The 17,831-nt window shown below is 52.2% G+C and overlaps 1 protein-coding gene across 2 annotated transcripts in view; it reads right to left on the reverse strand.

The window, feature by feature from the left end:
• Positions 1–5,762, reverse strand: part of SH3BP4 (SH3 domain binding protein 4) — a 95,263-nt gene extending 89,501 nt beyond the window's left edge. For both annotated transcript variants that reach the window (XM_025889160.2, XM_025889151.2), the window contains exon 1: positions 5,579–5,762. The gene's annotated coding sequence lies outside the window, so the exon portion shown is untranslated. The remainder of the gene's footprint in view (positions 1–5,578) is intronic.
• Positions 5,763–17,831: the final 12,069 nt, after the last annotated feature.

A 17,831-nucleotide genomic window follows, 5' to 3' on the forward strand; every position in this document is an offset into this window, starting at 1 on the left:
GTTCTTGGTCCTCCTCATATCAGTAAGGCAGACCCCGCAGGTGAACAACTCCAGGGATGCCTCCTTAAATGCTGCACCCCAGGGGCCTGGCTTCCTTCTTGCTAGTGTCAGACCTGCTAACAAGGCTGGCTCAGACGTTTAAGGACCCTCCCCCCTTCCCATGTGCTTGCTGCCTCCCAAGGAGCTCTCACATTTTAAAATAATTTTACTGCTAATTGTGATAGAGAAAAAATAATCAGAGTTATGTGTGCAACCAAGTTCAGACTGACAAAGCCCTTAACCAGTGAGTTTCTCCTGTCTTCACTTGGGTGGTCCCAGGAAGCTCCTCTAGACTCTGGCTCTCTGCTTTAACACCAGAGATCAGCTCATCAAACCCACCCAAGGAGCGGTCTTCCCAAGGACAGAGCTCCTGGCTTCATCCTGACCCCTTCGTCCATGAAGACCCTTCTCTGTTCTAGACCAGCAAGAGCAACCAAGGCAGAACAAGTACGTTGATCACCACCCATGGAAGGAAAGGGTCAATGGAGTAAGGTCTCCAGTTGGCAACTGGAAAGATCTGGGCCTCTGCCTGCCTTTCCAAGAATCTGGCCCTAAAAACCTTCCTTGGCTCCTCAAGGGAAAGTTGCAACTCCCAGCCTCAAATATAGGATCTGCCGTCCCTAGTCCCACACCACTCCTCCAGTTTCCTTCTGAAAGACTCCCTACCTCAGCGTAGAGGAACCTGGATACATATGAGAATAGGGATTCCGATGGGGAGGTTTTAGAAACTGCCGGGGTCTGGGCCCTGCCCTCAGAGATCTGCATCCCCCTGGGGATCAGGCTGGCAAAGGTGGATTTTTAAAAACCTCCCAGGTGATTTCAACATACAGTATGTTTTGAAACTGGCCAAAGCATACCACCCAACGACATCCGAACCCTCTCCCCACCCAGCTGCTGGGCAGGCGTGGTTCCCCGCAGAAGCCAGTTAACCATGTGGCCCGCTCTGTAAAGGGGGCCAGCTGGTGGGCTCAGGGCGAGCTGCAGCCGGCTCTCAATGGCTCACACGGGCGGTTCAACAATGCCAGCCCTGGGAGCTTCCCAGTGGCCACAGTGCGGATGTTTAGACCACACCACCGAAACCAGCGGGTGCAACAGTGAAGGTTCTTTGCTCCTTTCCTCCGAGCAGGTTTATCAGCACACGGGCCTCCTACACTGGGAATCCAGGAAAGGACACCTATATTCCCTTCAGGCCTGGGGACTAGAGCAGGCTTCCATGTTCCTAAAAATGGGGCAGGGTTTCCCTCAGTCCCAGAGCCTGGGGGAAGGGGGAAGAGGGAGAGAGGAGAAGGTGAATCACAGGAGTCTGGAACCACAAAAATCCTTCCACAGGAAGTATTCTTTTCAATTTGTTCAAAAGCGCTGGGCTAACAGGAACCGGCAGAGAGTTTCTCCAGAGACGAGCTTTTAATGAGCAGATAAGAATAATCTCCTCAGTGTGTCATTTATTTCATTGTGAAGTGGAAGGTGGAATCCTTATCTTACACTTAGTTGAGAGACTTCCCATAATTTTTATCTTATTCTCGTGACCTCGGTCTGCCCGAATACCCTCACTTCATGGTACAAGGACAGACTTCATGGGGGGCTCCTGTGCAAGTTACCCCAACTGCAACATCTGTCTTCCAAAGAAACCAACCTGGACCCCGCAGACAGGGCGAGGACACAGCAGGCCCCCAGGAATGAAGGTGCAACCCGCTGCCTTCCCCTTAGGCTGCAAACATTTTACAGGTTTTAAGGATTTTGTCGCCTTCAGAGTACAAGTTCTATAATTGTGTAGGGGAGGCTTCCCGCGCCGGTCTTCATGCCACCGGAATGCACGAGCCTCTTTGATCTCAGCACCCTGGGAGATGGGATTAAGAGCGCTGGGCTCAGGCACTTTCAGGTTCAATTCCCGGCTCTAGCACTTTGGGACCACTGTGCCTGGGGACTACTTAAATCCTCATAGCTTTCCTGTATGATGGAACCCCGCACGGTTTGGGTGAGGATCTTAAAGTGTGCACGCCAGTCCCGGTGCTTCGTAAGCCCTCAGCAAATGATACCTTTTTCTACCCCTAAAACACCTCAAATCTCAACTTAAGTTAGGTGAACTCAGTACACCGCTCTCCTTCCTGACATCCTATTGGCTTACTGACAGTTCGGTCTGGGCAGGCACTAGTCCACCTGGCGGATGGGGGTGGGGGGGGGGCGCTGATGCACTCTGTGGGATTCACCCTTCCGTCCTTGAAACATACCACCCACCCCTGGATTTCTAAAATACCTTCTGTGTGCTCTGGCCTTCGGAAGGCTGAATACTGACAACCTTTCCCTTAAGATGCTCGCCAGATGGCATCAGGTGCTGTTACATAACACGCGGATGCCCCCAGGGCCCACTGAAAAGCAGGCTCAGGCTTCCTGAGACATCCTGCATAAGTAGCAGGATTGTTCCCTGGGTGTTTGGGGACTCGGTGAATTATTTTTCTGTCACTCCTCCAGAGGGTGATGGCGGAATGTGGGGCTTCTGTTGTGCCAACAGCTGGGAAGGCAGGCGGCCCTGCGCTGCATGGGGAGCTGCGGGTCGACACTGGGTGGCCCCGGGCTCCGCTCCAGGCCAGGAGCAAAGCTGGGCAGAGCACTCTGGGTGAAGTCTCCGTAGCTGTTTGGGTTTGGTGACCCTTCCCGGTTCCGGCTCATCAGACAGCGACCTCAGGACAAAGAAGTCCTAGTGCCCAGCTCCAGGTCCTTCAGAAATACCCCAGGGGCCTGCCTCGAATTCTCAGAGGGGAAATCGCACCACGGTCCAAATTCAGGTGCTGAACTTGAAAAATAACAAAGCTAAGGAAAACCCACATGGCTGGCCCAAGGCCCCACTTGCTAAAACAGCAGCTTCTACTCAGTCAAAACAAGGCTGATACCCGAAACAGGGAGCCAGGGAGGAGGTCAGCAAGGGTCGAGCTCCATGGCTCTTCACCTTGTTAGGGCCAAGGACTCCCCTAAGAAGCTGAGGGAAGCCAGGTGGCCTCCTCCCACAAGTAACTGGCTGGGATCCGAAGATTTAAATGGGGGAGGGAGTGGCCTCCCAGGACCCAGGGGCGTAAACCCCATTCACATTAGCGTTACCTCACAAACAGAAGAGAAACCATTAGAATAAGAAAAAGTCCGTTCCAGCAGCCACAGGAAAGCGCGTCCAGGCTGCTGGGTAACCAGCAATCAAGTTAGCAAACAACAGCAAGGGAGAAAATCCAGGAAGACTCCCTCTTCCTCCCTCCACCAAGAAAATTAAGAGCATAATACTAACTGGCAGAGAGCCCAGTTAAGGACACTTAACAGCAAATTGTCCAGCCCCCTTTCTGGGTGCTTCTGGAAATCCCCCAGTGTCTGGGCTGGGATCAGCCACTAGACCTCGGGCAGATCAAAGTGCCGGTGGGATCCAACAATAAAATAATGAAAACTATCAAATGACAGACTGAAGCCCCACAGACCCGCTATGGAGAGGCTCTTCCAGCATGGTTTCTATGCCAGGAGAACAAAAGGCAACCTGTGTGCTCCTCTCCCTACTCGGGCTTTGCATACCTGACATTAACAAATGGTGTGAGTCCCTATTCATTGTTGGAAAGGGCCACAGAGTGCGGTGCCTGAGTCCTGGAACAACAGGAAAAAATTAAAGCTCACAGAAGCTACTGGGGCACCGCAGATCTGAGCTGCTCATTGTTCATTTAGTAAACAAGTGAGCCATAAGACAAATCCCTAGGAAGCCAGGTTTGTTCACTTTCCGAGTCCTCCCAGAACTAACTGTTCCCTCTCGGATCAGCATGGCCTTGGCATTCCACAGATGGACAAGCGTCGGGCCTGGGCAACGGGGGACCTGTCCCTTACCCTCTCCAAGTCCACCCATATGCAGAAAGCAGAAGGGAGAGGCCCATGGGCGAGTGTGGTCTCCTTCCAAGCCCCCACCCACGCCCACCCCCCTTTGTTGGGCAGAATGCACAGAGCCGGGAACCAGGAACGTTCTCCAGGCTCCACCGGCCATTCCTGGAGTCTGTTTCCTGGTCAGGATGGCCAGGTGGGAAGGTAGACTGTTTAACTGGATGATGACAACAACGTGGAAGAGTAAAATGCTCCCTAGCCCCTTAAAGTACAGTCGCTGTCCACCCAAGGATGTCAAAACGCGTCACAAACCACCCATTAATTTTTATGGTGGCCTGAGAAGCACATTGAGAATCATTACCTTCATTTTTACAAGGCAAGGAACCAAAACCACAGGGGAAGGTGGAGAGGCACCAGGCCAATGCAGTCTTACCCAACGTTCTAGGCTGACTGCTTCCTTCTCTCTCCACCTCAGGCCCACAGAAAGGGAGCTGGTAGCCCGCTGAGAAGGCAGCCAGGCCAATAAAGCTGAACTTAGGTGTTCAGAGACCACCACGCTTGGAAGGGTGAGGAGGGGAGAGTTGCATAAAGGATTACTTTGATTTAGGCAAGAGGAGCTCCGGTTGTAACGTACTCATCAAATCGGTGAGCCTGTGACCCCAAGAATGCAAAGAGTAAAGGCCGGTAGGAACAGTGGGATCACGGATGGCTTCTGTCTTACTGTTTATATTTGTCCTTATTACCACGTTTTCTACCCAAAGCATATACTGCTTTTGTGACTAAACAAAAGTTACACGAACTTATTACTGATGAAGGATACAGTACGAATCCGCAGCACTAACTTGCCAAGAAAAAGCACGAATAAAATCCAGCCCAGCCCGGCGTCCCCCTTCGAAATCTCACTGATGGTGAGGCTGCGTAAGCCTCTCCGCCCGTAGAGGGCCCGCCGCTCTCGCACCTCCCCGCACCCCGGGGAACGGCCAGCGCCGGCCTGGTTCCCCGGCCGCAGGAGCGGCCCGGGGCCAGGAGCCGCCCGCACTCCCGGGCACCACCAATCCGCAGCGCGGAGCGGGCTTCCCGGGAAACATCACTTAGAGAACAACGTGCCTCTCTTCCAGCCGTCCCCACCCGCCGGCAGCCCGCGCTGTCAGCTCGCGGCTGCTCGCTCACTGGACGGCCCAGCCAGAACCCGGGATTTGCATTACCATCCTAAAACCAGGCATCTCCTAAGTTGAAATCTGCATTGTCACCAACAAGTTTAACCCGGGACCGCGCGCCCCCCTCCCCTCCCCAGAACCGCGCAAGGGGGCGCCCCGGGGACGCGTGCGGTCGCCGCGCCGGGCCACCCCGCAGGGCCTGCCCGGGAGGCTCCAGGGCCGGAGGAGGGGGCTCCAGGGCCGGAGGAGGGGGCTCCACGGGCGCACGCGGGGGCTCCGACAGAGGCTCGGCGCCGGGAACCCCGGCCCGCCCGCCTGCGCCTAGGTGACCCAGGCGCCCGGGCGGCGACGAGGGGCGCGAGGCTTCCCGAGCCCGGCGCCAGCCGTGCCCGGGCACCCGGAGCCCCGAACTCAGGCGGCGGGGGAACGATCGGCGCCCACGAGGGTGCGAGCCCGCCAAGCCCCGGCAGGCGCCGTGGGAGCGAGGCCGGCCACTGGGCGGGAGCGGCCCGCAGGGGACCGCCGGACTGCCGCCTGCCTACCTGGCTCGCATTGCGTCCCCGCGGGCTCCTGCGGCTCTCCTCGCGGTCTGGGAGCTCGGCCCGGCCGGGGGCGCGCGCGGCTCCGCGGGAATCTCCGCGCGAATCTCCGCGCGGCAGCGGCGAGCGGCCAGGACCGCCGAGAGTGCCCCGAGCGCTCGGCCCGCGCCTCCCCGGGCGGAGGGTGGTCCCCGCGCCGGGGCGGGGCCGCGGGGGCGGGGGCGGGGCGCGAGGGGCGGGGCGCGCGAGGCGGGGACCAGGGCGGGAGGACAGGGGTGGTCTCCGCGGGGGTGGAGCCTGGGGTCAGGGCGGAGCCTGAGCCGAGGCCACTTGGGAGACAGGGGGCGGGAGAGAAAGGGAGACGCGGAGGGGGAACCAAGTGCCCGCCTCCCCGAGGCCGACCGGGCGGGGGCGGGGCAAACGTGGAGGGGGCGTGGCCGATCGGGGGCGGCCCAGAGGCCCGGGCTGTGGACGAGTTGGGGGGGTTTGGGGGTGTGGGGGCAAAATGCCGAGGCCGGAGGGGGCGGGGTTTAGCCAAGGAGGCTGCTAGACCGGGGCGGGGTGGGAATAATTAGGGGGGCAGGGCTAAGGAGGGGCGGGGCTTAGCTGAGGCCGTCGACAGGCCGAGGAGGGGGGAACGTGAATAATTAGGGGGCGGGGCCCAGCCTTTGGTGCCCGTAGGCCGAGGGTGGGGGGGGGCGAGTGAGAAGGGGGCGGAGCCGAGCGGGGGCCATCCGGAGGCCGGGGCGGGGTGTGGTTTTCTGGGGCTGGGCGTGCGCGCAGGGGCGAGGCCGAGCCGGGGCCGCGGAGAGGCCCGCCCGGGAGCGAGCGCGCAGGCAGGGGGTGGTGCCGCGTCTCCCGGAGCCCCAGTTGGGACCCCGCCTCGGTGCCTCGTTTTCTTCCTCCTCCGGGCGCCAGCCGGGGAATGGGGTCCCGGCCGCTGGGCGTCCCCGGGGTCGTGGTCCCTGGAACAAGCAGATCTAGATACGACAGCTTCCTCGTTACCTTCTGGTCGCGCTCCTGTGTTCCTTTCACCCCCCCATCCTCCCATCCCTTCTCGGGGAACCCCACGCGGGGACCCCTGGGTGAGGTACGGCTCCGCGAGCGTCGGCCAGGACGCGGAGGGTGGTACCTAATGCTGAGAATCCTGCTTCCAACACACGGTGGGAGAAAAGCAGTGCAGGACTGTGGTAAGTAAGGCGAGAAGAAGGGCAGTCACATTGAACATTACAAAGAAGGAGAACTTCCTGCTGAGCAGAGTGCAGGAGGAATACGTAGCATCATAACCATTTCCACTTGTGTCCCTATGCCTGACATCTAAGAAGAGCTCAACAGATGCTCAATAAATGCTCACAAAATTGAACCACCACTTACTATGTGGCAAGCACTTTCCATGGAATGACACACTTAATCCTCAAAAAAGCCCGTACATGACTACTCTTTTTAGTCCGTTTCACACATGAGTGGACTGAAGCTCCGAGGGTTGATTTGACCGCAAGAAAGTAGTAGAACCGGAATTTGACCTGAGGCTACTCTGGAGGTTGTGCCCTAACCACGTGGGGGACTACCAGCTGCCTTACTGCGGGACTGGAGTCCCCCCTGCAGGACTGAAGGCCCCCTACAATGCAGAGACCTGGAGGAATCACAGGTCTTCCCTGGGACAAAAGCTCTCATTTATTGATCCAGGTCTAGACATCCCTGGCGGTTTTTCTCACCATTACCTAGCAAGGCAGATATTCTTACTCTCATTTTATAGGTGACTTTAGACCTTATGTGCTGTATCATGATCTCATGGGGCACAGGAATCTAAATTCAAACCCTGGATTTTCCGAATCCCAACCCTTTGCTGCTCCCTCTGTCTTGGAGATCTCCCTTTTCCCTAGGGAATCGTTTTCTTGATTTGAGCCCACGCTACATTTTCAGAAGGATTCACAGGAAGACAGAGACGCGGTTCAAGCAGGGTGGAGATCGGGGTTCTGATTTGGGTGTGGGCAACTGAATTCCTGAAAATGGATACAGTTAGCCCTAAAATGTATGCTGCAGGCTTTGAAAGGAGCCTCAGAGAGGAAGAGGATGTCCAGGGGGCATGGCGGGGGCCCAGGGAGTTCTCAGTAGTATAGGGACGTGTGAGGAGCACTGACCCAGCAGGCAGCCTGCTGGGTTCCAATCTCTGGAGAGTTATTTTACCTCTCTGTGACTCGGTTTCCTAAACGAGTATGAAAATTCAATGCTGCCTGTGAAGTGTTTAGCAGGTGAGCACGGATTAGCATTCAGTAAGTTTCAGCCACTGTTATTATTGCTATTCCGAATGACATCCTTACTGTGTAAAGAATGTCTGTAATGCATAGGAAAGACAAACCAGTAGAAAATGAGAAAATAAACAAAAGGTATGAAAAGACAATGCCCAGAGGTGCCACAAATGGTCCAAAGCATGAAAAGCTCTGCAGCCACACTGATACAGGGCCCAAAAGCAACACACAAAGATATTCAATTAAGAAAACCAGAGTCCAGTCTGGGAGAAGCTGAGCTCATTGAGGAATGAGCAGTAAGGAAGAGACAATAAAATCACAAAGAACAAAGTACTGTGGACATGCAGGATACAGCGTGAAAAAGCAAAACGCCTGCTCATTTTGCCTGGGGGCATGCAGAGAGCGTGCCTGATGGTGTCCACAGTTGTACGAAGGGGACTTGCTTTCATGGCGCCATCAGCATCTTTACACCACCCCACTTCTTAGGAGAGGTATTCTCAGAGGGCAGAAGGCCTAAAAACTGGAGGAAAAAATGTGAGCATACTATGTATATTTTCACTACCATAGTTTGAATTGCACTTGAGCCTGGTATGAGCTGGGTGACATTATACATTTAGGTGGAGGTTGTGTGTGGACCATTTCGTCTTTCCTATTCTGGAAGGCAAGGAGGTCTCAAGATGTTGCTTCCAGTTGAATGTAGGCTTTCTCGTTCCACCAGTTTTTATTACTTGTCCTTCCAAAGACAAAAGAAAAGAAAAAACCGTAAGATATTCATAACATTCAATTACTTAGTAAGCATTTCTAGTGGGAACACATACAGCAAAATCAATAACAGTGTTTTAGGTGCAAAACTAATGCACATTTGTTTCAAAGGATACAAATGATTAGAGAAGTGTGTAGTGTAACAAGTGGGCCTCCATCCCCAATTTCATACCCTCTCCCAAGATTCCATGGTGAACAGTGTGTTATTATGTGTCCATCCGGACACTTTTCCTAAACATTTACAGATGTGTCAGTGTGTTTGTACATGTATCTATCTTATATATGAGCGTGATGTGAACGTGTGTACACACTCCCATATCTGTAGACACATGCTCAAATACATTGAGAACGGGGGCAGTACTTGCTAGCAAGGACTAAGTGAGACAATCCATGCAGATTGTCTATAAACATACGCTATTGTCATTATTACTAATACACACACATACTTACAACTTGTTCTTTGATTCACATAAAACCCTAGAGAACAATCCTAGTTGTACATAGAAATATCTTTTTTTCAAGGCTCCTTGATAACTCAAGTAGTTATCAAGGGGGCGACCACGTTGCTCCAAGGCGGAAGGGTTGATGAGACAGTCTGAGAACGTGAACTTCAGACTTCAGACTTGCCAGGTTTCTCCCTGAGTGTGGGCTCCTTTATAAAGGCATGCACTCCATGTGCAGGGAAAGTGCTGTTCTAGGAGGTCTCTTGTAAGTAGGAAAGTAAAATGCATAGGTAGGTTAGAGGAAGGGGGTGGGGTGGGTTTGGAACATGCACCTCTATTATTTCTGTCAACATGCACCTCTATTATTTCAATGAACAATAGGTTAAAGCTAATCCACCCCAACTGCCACCACCAAAGATTCATGCTAGGGGCTTCTCAAAATAGACACAGCGGGGCCAGACAGCCGCTCGAACAATAAAACTCCTAGGGGCACATACTGTACTGAACTCTACCAAGCTTGCTCAGGCTATAGCATTCTGGCCACCTAGCAGATACACTTCCCATTAGGGTGGAAATACTCTGAAATCGCATGTGGACCCATCATGAAAGTGTCTCTCTGTGGACAAGAGCATTCTCAAAGAGGAAATAAAAAGAGTAATGTTCTTTTGGTGAAGTGAAATCAGTAGTGGCCCAAATGCCCATGATAAGAGGAAAATAGAATAAAAAGATACAAAACAAAGCTACGGGCGAAAAGAAGAGCATAAAGCCTGGGATTATTTTTTTAGTGGGCAACATAAAACAGGCACTGAATCATCAATGTGGCTGAATGGAATTTCATATTTGTTGTCTGTGGCTCAGAATGTGAAAACTGTAGCCTGGATAAATGCCTTCTGTGGATTTAAGTTGAGGGAGGAGGTGGTCCTCGCATGATTCCTAAGCCTGAAGAATGAGATTTGTGCATGTGAGAAGTATTTATTGACCACCTACTGTGTGCCAGGCCCTGAGAATCTGAGGCTGGGAGAGACAGAATCAGCTCGGGTCTCCTGGTGCCGAGAGTCCAGCGGTGATTTGAGACAGGGGAGGCGCCAACCTGCCGGTGGTACGTGCTCCAAAGGCAAGCGCCAGGGGCTGAGAAAGGAGACAGCTGCCTTAGGTACGACAGCCAGCCAGGGCCCTCTCAGGAGAGGAGACGTCAGACCCAAAGTGAAAGGAGCCAGGGAGGGGCATGCCAGGCAGAGGGAACAGCAGGTACAAAGGCTTCGAGGCCAGAAGGAGCTTTTCACCTTTAGGAAACTGAAATGCCGCCCTGTGTGACTGGGGTGAAAAAGTGAGGTGAAGAATGGGGACAGGTGAGGACAGGCAGGTGGTGGGGGCTGGACCCCCAAAGCCCATTGCCTGTGTAGGGATGTGGGGCGTTCAGATGCTGCTCCATCTTTTGCCACTCCTACAGCAGCTCAGAGAAAGTTGCTTTGCTAAGAATTCTATCAGGCACTGGCTTTACAAGTGAGAGTGCCTGTTGTCAGGCAATGTTGGGTGACCCGCTTGCCATTCTGGGAAGCCTCCATCCTTGCATGCCCTTAGATGCTGTAACACTGAGCACTCCAACTTGCTGTTGTCCTTAATTAATCCATGCACACAGGGGCATAACTAGGGCATCACTGGAGCACACGAATCTCTCATGCAGAATCCAGAAGGGATGTTGAGAAAACAGTCGGCTGAGGGGAGTTCTGTGACTTTCAGGAAACTTCTAGAAATACTTCTAAGTGACTATTCATTTTCTCACTCATGTATTCAGTTACTCATTTAACGATTATGTCTAGAATGCTTACTGTACATCTGTACATCAGGTGGTGTGCTAGATGCTGGGGATAAGAAGATGGGTATATTCTAGATCCTTCTATCTAAGAAGCACACAGCTGGGGAACAAGCAATTAGGTTATAGCATGGTTAGTGGTCCAACACGTGCCAGGACAGCCACCTGACCCAGCCTAGATGCAGGTGGGGGTGGGCATCCTCACGGCTGGGTGTAATTGTTACAGGTATAGAAACGGGAGGAGGGGCGGCATCCAGGAGGGGCCTGCCAGTGCCAGGCTTGGAGGCTGGAGGGTCTGTGGGCAGGGAGGGAGCAGCTTGCCGCGTGTGGCATGGGGCACGACGTGTCTGTGGACACAAACACAGGCTAGCTCCAACACCAGGGAGTCCTGTGGGGCTGGGACCCCAATTGCACAAGGCCAGGCCTCCCCACAGGGAGTATTTCAATGTCAAACTGTGAGAATTTAATAAAAGTGCTCAGTCAGTTTGGGAATAGACGGGAGACATGACAGTTTTGCAAACCATGGCCAATTTTGTGAGTAGAAAATAGCGTGAACAGCAGAAAAGTCTGCCTGGAGGTCTGATATTTACCTGGATCTATTCAACGGTAAGCACATGGCTTTTCCACATGGCCCGGGGTAAGTAGCTTTATTTCTTTAAAAAAAAAAAATCAGTTACTACTGGTCATGCCAACGTAGGTTTAAATTGGGCTTAAATATGGGTTTAAATTAGGGTTAGAGTTTTCAGAACCTGTGAAGACCATCAAAATGCTGTAGTAGGGAATGCTAATTCCTTTCTGCAGTGCCCTCACCACAAAGCACGCTGCTTACCCTTCCTGTTCAGAGCCAGTTAGGAAAGACCGCTAGGTGGTTTTCAGATATGTCCATGCTGTGGGAAGCAGAATCTGGGGAACCTTTAGGATCCTAGTGTCTACAGTCTTGCAGGAAGAAATTAGTGTTTATAAAAAATAATTATTTGCAAGAGAAGGAGAATTATACCTTAAAATAGTACCTTGGTCCAAAAGCCATGTCTTAGATAAAATCTAACTACCAAGGGGCACCTGGGTGGCTTAGTCGGTTAAGCATCTGCCTTTCAGCTCAGGTCCTGATCTCAGGGTCCTGGGATCGAGCCCTGCGTCAGGCTCCCTGTTCAGCAGAGAGCCTGCTTCTCCCTCTCCTACTCCCCCTGCTCGTGTTCTCTCTCTCTCTTCCTGTCAAATAAAATCTTCTAAAAAAAACTAACTACCAGTGTAAATTTTTTATTTTATAGGGAAGATGAATGGCCACAGGCAGCATTTGAATCTCTTCCTAATGACAGAGCACTGAGAAATGCTAGGACAGAGATTCCTTAGCAAGGCATTAAGTTTTTCTTCCGTTTGGCTGTTGTGTCTACTGGTGGAATGGGTTTTTCTATGTGTCAGGAAAAGCATTCTTCTCCCCTGTTCCTTCCTTCTCTCCCTCTTTCCCTTCCTTCCCTCCTATTTTTTTTTAAAGGTTTTATGTATTTATTTGACAGAGAGAGACAAAGCGAGAGAAGGAACACAAGCAGGGGGAGTGGGAGAGGGAGAAGCAGGCTTCCCGCTGAGCAGGGAGCCCGATGCGGGGCTCGATCCCAGGACCCGGGGATCATGACCTGAGCCGAAGGCAGCTGCTTAACTGAGCCACCCAGGGATCCCGCTTACTTCCTCTCTTACTTCTGTGTGCTATAAGAAGCTTTCTTGGTCTCTTTGTCAACTTAGTCACATTTTTGTCTTCATTGTCCTTTCCTGGGACTTGAGATTATTATTTCAATAGCACACTTCTCACTGGGCAAAGATAAAGTTCTGGTCAGCATGTGGCTTTTAACCCCCCAGAAGTTAACAACAAGCATTGAATTGCTGGCTTCCAGTGTGTTTGGAATATTCTGGTCTGCCATCTGAACCCCCTTATTCATGTACATGACCCAGTTTTCCTCTGAGGAGTCATGACCCCATCCCCAACTTCAGGCTCTGACAATCAGAACCCCCAAACCTTAGGGATGGACACGTGACTCAAGTCAGCCAATGGGACATAAACTTCGGGCTTTTTCTGGAAGTGTGTTGGGAGGGAAGCTGTGTGGAGACATGGTGGCCATTTGCTGTTGCCAGAATGGGCTCCAGCCCTCGAAGGGAAGGTGGAATTTGGGATGGAGAGAGACATGTTCTGGCAGCATCATGGGAAGCCCTAGGATATAGAGATTTCCAGGTGACAGTGATGATAATCATCGCCATGATTTATAGTCCCTGGCAGGGACCTTGTGCCAAGTACCATACCTGGGCAACTATACTCAATCCCCATAGCCACTCTTTGAGGTGGGCATAATCCTCATCACCCCCACTTCAAAGTTAGCGGAACTGTTTTAAGAGTCCCCAGGACTTGTTTCCATCAGGCATGGAAAGACACACAGACATGCAAGTGACTGTCACGAAGGAAGAAGCTTATCCTACAGTTCCCTAGAGACGGGAGGTGTGACCCACAGGGCCACTCGGGGAAGCACCAGGGTCAGCTGGGAGGCAGAGGGAGTGGGGAGATCAGGGCCAGCAACGGGAAAGAAGGAGCAAGGCAGGGCAAGCAGGCTTGGGATCTGCTATTTTGAGTGATTGCAGCAGGCTCTGGGGCCAAGGGCTGTCACTAGCTGTCTGGTACCTGGCCGTGGGGTGATTAGGGCCACCAGATAGTGGCTCGGAGTGGAACGCACAGTCAAGGATGTGGATGCGTATGAGCTCTGGTTGATTGAAAAATGTGCTTGCAGGCAAGTGGTTCACTATCTTGCGGATGTAAATGTCAAAGTACCAGAATCCAGAAAATAAAAGTTGTGGTAATACAGAAACGAAGGCTCAGAGAATTTGAATGATTCAGATGAGACCACAGCTAGAACAGAGGTAGAAGCTGACTGCAGGTCGGCCTCACTCCAGGATCTGAATTTCCAGCCACCATTCAGTGCCTGGAGACCCGCTTCTCTGGTCCACTTGGCATCAAGGGAGATCATGCTTGGTGTGACTCTAAGGCAATCTTGGTCTTTACCTCATGATTCATTCTCCTCTGGCTGCCAACAGACCTCACTGCTTATCTGAAAGCAGACAGCTCCGTCCCAGAGATGAATCCAGAAGCTGTCAGTAGACTTTCTGCTCTGGTCAGCAGAGTGCTGAGCATCCGCTGGACCATTACACAGGAGGAGGGGATGATGTTGGGACGTGGCCTGCTCTGGGCTTGGCCTTGGGGTGATCCCTCTCCAGGGGCCACCCTTTAAACTGATTATTCAGTGTATCAGCCTGAGGGGCTCCGCTGCTCTCCCGAGACAAGACCACATCAGGGTTCGGGAAGGTCAGAGGACAGGGGGCCTAAATGCTAGTTATGCTAAATACTTTCCCTCATATTATTTTCATTTTTACTGAAATCATTCTCAATGATTAATTAGGTTTGCTCGAGATCATGTATAGCTAGAAAGTGGCGCACCAGAGACTTGAACCCAGGTCTCTTTAACATCAGATGTCCTTCACAGCTAGTCTTGCACCTGTTACTGCTTGCTAACAAGTAAGACCTATGTAGTTCTACGTGGCCCTCTGCCTGCATGACCCTGGATAGCTCCCTGCTCTTCTCTCAGCTTGGGTCAAATCAGCAGGGGGACCAGATCATCTCTGAAGTCCCCACAAGCCCCAAGACTCCAGTCCATTTATTCATTTAATGAATATTTATGAGCTGTTATGGACTGAATTGCATGCCCCCCAAAGCAGTAAAGATTGTGGGGACAGAAGCTACAGTTTGGTGGCCAAATGAAGGGCCTCAGTTTCAGCCTAGCTGACTTAGTGGACCGTGCCTCCCTCCAAGGGATGGAGAACCCCAGAGGTTCTGGAGGAAACGCTGAGGTCAGGTTTAGACATGTCATGTCTTGGATGCCTTAACTATGGGTCTGATGCTTCACTGAGAGGTACGGGTTGAAGTTGTAGATCTGGAGTCATCGGGATGAAGGGCTTAGCTGAAGCTTAACTGAAGAGGGCTGAGGCCCCTTTATGAAATGTACAGAGAGAGAAGGCATGACAGCAACCTGGAGAACACTGGAATTCTTTCCTTGGTGTGCTGGGGTCTTTGTCACTTACACCTTGGCACCTTACTTTCACGGTCCCTCCGGTCTAGTAGGCACCTGCCTCAGCATCTTCAGACCTGTTGTTCTGTCAGACACCCCCCCCCCGCCCAGGTCCTCACATTGTTCCATCTCTGACCAACTGTGTCCTTCTTGAAGAGGTCTTCTCTGATCACCTCTCTCCTTTTAGAGACCTCCTCAAGTGTTGCCCCTGAGCAACTTTGCCTTGCTTTATTTTGCTGCCTAGCACATATAATCCTTACAGAGCAGATTACATATTTATTCATTACTTGGTTATCACTCATTCCTTGCTTTTCCTCCCTCCTCCCCGCCATGCTGGATTGTAAGTTCCTCAAGAAAAGAGGCTACTGTCACTGCTTTATGCACCCGCAAATAGTTGGTGTTCTGTTACTGTTTGCCGAGTGAATAAATGAGCATCCACAGAGGAGTTGGAAGAAGACTAAGAAGGGACGGTAAAGAAATAGGAAGGAAGTCAGCATGGATAGGATCCTTTCAAGGCAGGCAGAGAAAAGATTTCAAGCATAAGAGCGGGTCAGCGGGGTCAGGTGTTGGCAAGGTGGCTCAAAAGATAAACGTAGGAAAACGTCCATTGGATTGGCAGTAGGGAAATGGATCCCTTTAGCTGGAGCCCTTGCAGAGGCACAGCGGGGCAGAGGGCAGATGGCAGTGGACTGGGCTAGGTGTGGGAGGTGTAGGTGGATGACCGGCATTGAGGACTTTCTCAGGAAATTGGCTATGAATGTGTGAAGACGAAGAAGACAATAGCAAGAAGGTGACCACTTTTTTTTTTGCCCAGCTTGCTGTGTGTTGGTTTGGGGTACAATATTCAGCTAAATGAGGGGGCACGGTCTGAATGGGAGTTTGGAGACTATGATTCCCGAGCTGGAGGCCTTTCCGATGGTGGCAAGAACCAAGGTGTGGCCGTGAAGGTGGGGTGATGAGAACTCTCATGGTGGCTCTGCCTCTCTCTCTCTTCCCAGTATTTAGCCATTCATCTGTCTGAGGTCGAGTCTGGATGAGATTCCCCTCCTGCCTCATCCCCTGCACTGCTCCTGATTCCCATTAAGTGGTATTCTGAGAACATTGGCTTCGGTAAATATCTGTTTTCTGCTGGGGAGAGTGCTGATAGAAGCAAATAGGAGGACCACAGCCCGTTGTCTAATAGAGGAGGACGTAAGTATATGTTTGTGTTTTCCCCAAATTTGCATGTTGAAATCCTAACCCCACTGCAGCGTGATGGTGTTTGGAGGTGGGGTCTTTGCCAAGTGTTGGGTCATGAGGGTGGAGTCCTCCTGCTGGGATTAGTGCCTGAGCCAGAGACCCCGGAGAGCTCCCTGTCTCACTGCTCCCCACCACATAAGGACACGGAGGGGCTGGGGCGGGCTGCAAACCTGGGCAAGGACTCCCACCAGAGCGGACCCAGCGGGCGATCTGGGACTCCCAGCCCCCTGGAACTGTGAGCAATCAGTGTCTGTGGTGTTTGTGGTAGCAACCGAGCTGGCTGGAAGGAAGAAAGGAAGAACACTGTGGGGGACAGCTCTAAGGATTATATACAATAGCATTTCAGAGGCAAGAGTCCAGAATGGACATGGACCAAAGCCGGTAATAGAAAAAAAATAGGGGATTCAAATACATATCGCCCTCATTTAGCCCTCAGAATTGAGGAAATCGTGGCTGGAAGAGCAGGCAGTAAGCAGAGGTCAACACACCGAGATAAAGCTAGGCCACTTTTAAAACAAACCCACTGGCTCCCTCTGAGGATATTACAATGCCTGCTTTCTTGCTGACTTTAAGGGCCGGTTTCCCTTAAGGTTAAGAATGCATTTTTAAAATCCATGATGTAACAATTCATGGACTTGAAAGGCTATTTGCCCTACAAATCACGAAGCAACAGAAGAAAGGGGGGGGGAACTCCCACCCAAACAAAATAGAATAGAAGGCAGCCGATCAGAAAACAAACAAAAGAGCATCAACCAAGATGCAGAAGCATCACCGAATAGAAATGATGAGGATGAGTACAAATGGGTTCATTCTTGAAGCAAAAGGAAAAAATTTGAATTAAAACAACAACAACAACAACAACATCCAGTGATAGGCTCCTCGCAAAGGGCAGGCCTAAAACGTGGTGAGAAAGGGATGAGCAGAGGCAAATAGGCACCAGCGAGGAGAGAGCAGGGAAGGGAGGAAGGGTGTGTTAACCGCATCGCATCCCCGGGAAAACGGAGGTCCACTCAGGCGGGTGCGAGAGGCATGCGCACTGTGCCCCGGGGGAGGGGCCGCCCACCTGTCATCTGTGCGCCGACCATCCCCAACTTACACCCCAGGTTCGGTCTATCCTGTCATGTCCCTACCCCGTTCCTGTCTGACCCGAGGACCTGCCAGCTGACCGACCGTTCCAGTTGATCCAGGACCGCACCGTCGCCGGGGACTTCGAGCGCTAGACTGGACAGCCCCGGGCGCACCAGGAGGGTTGGTCCGCCAGAGTCCCTCCGTCACGGAGAAGGGACACGTCCTGCTGCTTTCGTCTGCGAGGCTCACCACAGATTGTAACTCCAGGCCTGGAGAACCCATTCTTTGTTTCCCTTTGTCTCCAAGCCCAGGAGGGTAAAGGCCGCGCTTGGGGTGTCTGCGGGTGTATTCCACCCTCTCCCACACTGTCTCCCACTCAGTCAGTACCGGTTGAACGAAAGAACACGTGAATGATGGCATAATAGTCAGGAACCTTCTTGTGCTGCGTAACAGCACCAGAATAAGCAAGGCAGCTTCCCAAAATCGGCTCCTTTAAATATATTTTAAAAAGCAGTATAAAATGACAAAACGCAAATGTGTGTGTGTGTGTGTGTGTGTGTGTGTGTGTGTGTGTGTGTGTGT

The sequence above is a fragment of the Callorhinus ursinus genome, unplaced genomic scaffold, assembly GCF_003265705.2.
Source record: "Callorhinus ursinus isolate GAN/ISIS: 27379988/994484 unplaced genomic scaffold, GSC_fseal_2.0 scaffold2, whole genome shotgun sequence".
Lineage (NCBI taxonomy): Eukaryota > Metazoa > Chordata > Mammalia > Carnivora > Otariidae > Callorhinus > Callorhinus ursinus.